At 42.7% G+C, this 5,515-nt stretch overlaps 1 pseudogene; it reads right to left on the bottom strand.

The window, feature by feature from the left end:
• Nucleotides 1-290: 290 nt before the first annotated feature.
• LOC129683836 (protein FAM53A-like) lies at nucleotides 291-2,025 on the bottom strand (annotated as a pseudogene).
• Nucleotides 2,026-5,515: the final 3,490 nt, after the last annotated feature.

Here is a 5,515-nt window from a genome sequence, read left to right as displayed (position 1 = left end):
AGATTTCAGTATATTTATCCTATCTTATAGGTCTATGTAAGTGAGTACATACCATGTGTGTCTTTCTGTTTTTGGGATACCTCACTTATTTTCTTGTATTTCTTTAAGAGATTTGTTCATTTTTTTCTATGCAGAATCATGTTTAATAGAATGCCCTATGAAAATACTTTCCAGATGGAGAAGCTCTCTTGAACTTTAGAAGCCATAAAAATACAAAATCAAAATTGTGCCTCAAATTTCAAAATAACACACAAGTTATTTCTACCAAGGTAACAGACAGCAACCAAAAGTCAGTTGTTCTTGATCTGCTACAGGTCCAGGTTGCAGTGGAGGATGTCCTCTTCTCCTGAACTGTCCCAGTCCCTGGGGTCTCCAGTGTTTCCACCTTCGTCTGTGCTGGCCACTGGTTTCTCTGAAGCCCAGGCTGGGTGGCCCAAGCCTGGGAATCTTTGGGCTAGAGCAAGGTGTGATGAAGCCCACAAAGCCCTTTGAGTTATATGGGGAAGACACAGTCTTTTGCTGGATGTTGTCCTCATCATATTCATAGTCCAGAGAGCAAAGTCTCTTCAATGTGTGTGTGTGTGTGTGTGTGTGTGTGTGTGTGTGTGTGTTTTGTTCATGTTATTTTCAGAAATTCCAAGTATGGTGTATCTAACTGTCCTTCTGTCTCTTGTTTGTGCTCCCACCCAATATACAAGGCTGTGAGAGACAGCAGAGCATACCCTGATGCTGGCCTAGCTCTGGTGTGGATGTGGGGGTGCTGCTGAAGGTAGGCTAGTGCTTGTATCTTCAAGATGCTCTTGTGAGAGGTGCAGCCAGTGCCTGGAGGAAAACAGACAGGGTCCTATAGAAAGCCAGAGTGAACCTGAGCTTGTAGTGCTCTCACTGCTGTCCACAAAGCCACTGCTCACTGAAGCTGGCAGGGGCATCTGTGGTGAGGTAGGGACAGCCAGTGACACAGGACCCCTGGGTAGGCCTGAACCCAGACTCCCCTGCAGGGGAGGGTTCTCAAGGCCACTGCGGCACTGCAGGGTGGCACTCCCACCTCTGTTGCATCTCCTTTTAGAGATGGGAGTCCACAGCAACCATGGGGAATGGGATAGAGCCAGCTCTTCCTCTTCTGTCAGGGACCGGCAGAGTCTCTTGGTTGGTGGTGCTGCAGGTGGCTCTGTGATCTCATCGAGGTCCAAAGAAGCTGCCGACAGCCATTTGCCCTGGGGATTCCAGCTGCCACTTGAGACTTTTGATGTGAGACACACTATGTGAGCCCGAGGCCGCCTGGCTTTCAATGGGCCTTCCAGGGACTTTTGTCCACACCAATCTCAGAAGGGAATAAATGGGCACTTTGGTTCAGTTTCTCAGCAGAATATGGGCCGGCCTCATGGGCCCTTGGGGTAAGGTCATCTAAACTCTGGTTCTGCAGCTTTTCAGTGATGAAAGTGACCGTGGTAGGGTCTCTTCCTTAGTCTACAGCTGTAGGCTCTGGATTTCCAAAATGCTGGACATGAACAGGCTCAAGTCGTCAGGTCGGAGCTAAAACTGAGGGTTATAGCTCTGACTAGAGATGCTGACCTAGACTCTTCATGGCTGTGTCTCCTTTAGTCTACAAAGAAAAGCTGCTTTAGAATACACTTCCAAGTCACCTTCCACAGGTCGTTGGGTAGGATTTGTTCTTGAGATTCCATTAAAGGACCATCACATCTCATCAAACTTTCTGCTTCCTTAAGCCAGCCAGAGTGGGTGTTCCCGCAGACAGCGACAATGCACCAGTACTTGTCTCACTGATCATGTGAGGAGACTCTGGGCTGACAGAGCAAGGACATGGCGTTCGGGCAGCTGGAGTTCCTGGTGGTACACAGGTGACCCACAGCCCTGAGCACTCTCGAGCGACGTGAGGGAGCCACTGGGCTCCATACCTGGGGCAGGGCACAGGCCACCCTGTAAGAAAACCACAGCCAATGCCCTGCCTTCTCTGGCCACCCTCATTGGCCACTGCGCTGAGCCATCTGCCGCCGCCTGAGCCATCAGAGGACCAAGACGCTGGTAGTCTTCCCTTAGCGTTTCCTCTTTACATGCCTCTAATAACTACACAAGCATAGATTTAAGGTCATTTTCCTGTATTTCAGTTGCTTTAGATATCCATTTTTTTGTTTGTTTGTTGTTTTTTTTTTGTTGTTTTTTTTTTGTTTTGTTTTGTTTTGTTTTGGTGGAGCCATGATGTCCTGGTTTCTGGTAACTGTGTTACTCTGGCCTTTAGCTATCTGGTGGTCTGTAGCCTTGGCTGTTTATTCCTTGAATCTGCATCAAAGACTGGATCCTTTTTGAGTTAATTTTGTGTCCAGCCATGTTGCTGAAGGTGTTAATCAGCTGTAGGAATTCCCTGGTAGAATTTTTGGGGTCACTCAGGTATACTATCATATCATCTGCAAATAATGATAATTTGACTTTTTCCTTTCCAATTTATATCCCCTTGATCTCCTTCAATTGTCTTATTACTCTAGCCAGGACTTCAAGAACAATGTCGAAGAGATATGGAGAGAGTGGGCAGCCTTGCCTTTCTTCCTTCATGAAATCCCCTGATTTCAGTGGGATTGATTTAAGTTTCTCTCCATTGAGTTTGATATTTGCTATAGGCTTGCTGTATATTGTCTTTACTATGTTCAGGTATGTGCCTTTCTGGAAAAGATTATCCTGAGTGAGCTATTCCAGAAGCAGAAAGATGCACATGGTATATACTCATTTACATGGACATATAATATAGGATAAACCTACTAAAATCTGTACACCTAAAGAAACTAATTAAGAGGGAGGACTCTTGCTAAAATGCTCAATTCCTATCCAGAAAGGTAAAGAGGATGGACATCAGAAGAAGGAGAAAAGAGGGAACAAGTCAGGATCCTGACTCAGAGGACCTCTGAAAGGCTCTGCCCTGCAGACTATCAAAGCAGATGCTGAGACTTATGGCTAACTGTTGGGCAGAATGCAGGGATTCTTAGGAAAGAAGTGGGAAACAGTAAGATCTGGAGAGGACAGGAACTTCACAAGGAGAGCAACAGAACCAAAAAACCTGAGCACAGGGGTCTTTCCTGAGACTGATACTCCAACCAAGGACTATGCATGGAGATAACCTAAGACCCCTGCACCGATGTAGCCCATGGCAGTTCAGTATCCAAGTGGGTTCCATAGTAATAGGAACAGGGACTGTCTCTGACATGAACTCATTGGCCTGCTCTTTAATTAACTCCCCCTGAGGGGGAAGCAGCATTACTAGGCCACAGAAGAAGACACTGCAGCCACTCCTGATAAAACCTAATTGACTAGGATCAGAAGGAAGGAAAAGAAGACCTCTGTTATTAGTGGACTTGGGGAGGAGCATGCATACAGAGGGTGGAAGAAGAGAGGGATTGGGAGGGGAGGAGAGAGGGAACTACAGGGGGAATACAAAGTGAATAAAATGTAATTAATAAAGAATTTAAAAAAATATATTTACACAACATAAGTGAGTTTTCAAAGAAACCAATACTTCCATTACAGGGAGGAATGGAGTTTATTGGGCTTTCTTACCGAGCATGAATGAAGTATTATTCCCAGGGATTTGAGTGTTCTTCCCTCAACAGGCAGCACCTGAAAATCTTTTCCCAGCAAGGATAAGGGCTTCCCTGTTAGCACGTGGATGGTGCCACTGCCCTAGTCTTCCTTAGTCTATATTTATATTTAAGTCCGCTTGACTTAAAGCTCTTCAAACCCAGCTGAGATGATCTGTTGGAAGAGAGCACAGTTGCTTGACTCAAAGGACAGTAATGACAGCAAAGAGTGCCCCCAAAGGCCTTTACAATGCTAGCAGCAGCGCTCCCTGTTTCCGAGTTTACTCAAGAATTGAGATCCTGTATCAGAAAACTTATTTCTTGAATTTGATGGCTAAACTTGAAAAAATCCTAAGTACTATATTTTCTTTAGAGATTTTCTGGTCCTTGAAAATAACCTATCAGCTATCTAATCTGGCTTTCAGAAGGAGATGACCATGGTATTCACTGAACTATTTCAGGGATTCCCTGCTGGACCTGACAAAATCTTTAACCCAAGAACCTTATAATCTGTAGCAGAGCATATGAAGAATGAATTAAAAAAATGATCAGAACCAAGAATACAGAAATTAATAAAAGAATCAAAAACCAATAAGAATCTTAGAATTTATGAAGACACACACCCGCCTTTTTGTTTATGCACTCTCAATGCCTGTATTAAATCACCTGGTAGTGTGTAGGGGTTCACTAAATAAATAAATAAATAAATAAATAAGTAAATAAGACATTCGTGTCTCTATAAAGAAAAAATTCTTCCTTCATGAACTCTAGGGGAGACATATTTTCATCTAGGCATAGATTATCTACAGAGTCCCAGGAAGAAGAGAGTAATTTTTCTTTTAAATTAGAAGATTTATGTCACAGATCTCTTAGACTGCAGAACCTTATATATTAATTACCAGAAAGATTTACTCAATTAAATTAATTATATCAAAAATAAGTGATCAAAATATTAAAAATAACTTGTAATATACTAATATCTATGCTTACTTGTATTTTTCCGAATGTTGAAAATGAAACCCAGAGCCTCAAACATGCTGGCAAGTGCTTCACTATTCAGGACCTGAGGTGCATATTTATGAATTACACAATGCAATTTAATTCTGAGTTGTGTAACATTCTTCCTTGGGAGACGAGAACAAATGTCTACTCACCACAGATAGGGAACCGATGACAGACCAAAGTAAGGATAAGACCAAATACCAACTTAGACCAATTAATTTTATTGTGGTTACTTCTAGAAGCAGAAATAATTAAAAAACGCAGCAGCATGGGTGACATCTAATGAAAGCTGGCAATCCGGAGCACACAGCACAACATAGAGGCAGCTCACTCAGGTGAGGGGTCCTTTCCAGGCAGCTCAGGTGGTCTCAATCTCTTCTAGGCATCTCAACCTGTCTGAAAGTCTGCCCGAAGTATGTTATATGGATGAAAATAAAGGAGGCAACAATCTGCATGTGTTGAGAGTTTGGGGGTACAATGAAGAGATGAAATTACAAACATAACAAGAGAATTATGCAGTAGTTGGAAGGCCAGGATAGATCTTTTGGGGCTGATAACATTAAGCAATAACTAGAAATAAGTGAGAGTGTGACCCATGTTCATCTTATAGTAGAGATTATTTTCAGTAGAGGGAGCTACTCTGATTTAGTGTTTGTCTGTGTCTTCAAGGGGCAGCAGGGATTAGGATGGGGGGGACTATTGCTGGATCAGAGTTAGCAAGGGTGGAATTAACAAGATAGTAGTTAAACACTATGCTTTGGGCGGGGAGAACACAATTATGATGTCGTTCTGGGTTCTTTTTTTTGTATTACATCAAAGTCAGATAGACTTTATAGCCAATTCATAAACATATTAAGAAGAAATGGTGTTAAGAAGAAATGTTAAGAAGAAATGATGAGTGGGTTTTTTTAAATTTTATTTTATTTTAT

This window comes from Psammomys obesus, unplaced genomic scaffold (assembly GCF_907164565.1).
Source record: "Psammomys obesus unplaced genomic scaffold, mPsaObe1.curated_primary_1811, whole genome shotgun sequence".
Classification (NCBI taxonomy): domain Eukaryota; kingdom Metazoa; phylum Chordata; class Mammalia; order Rodentia; family Muridae; genus Psammomys; species Psammomys obesus.
This window is presented reverse-complemented; position numbering and strand designations above follow the sequence as displayed.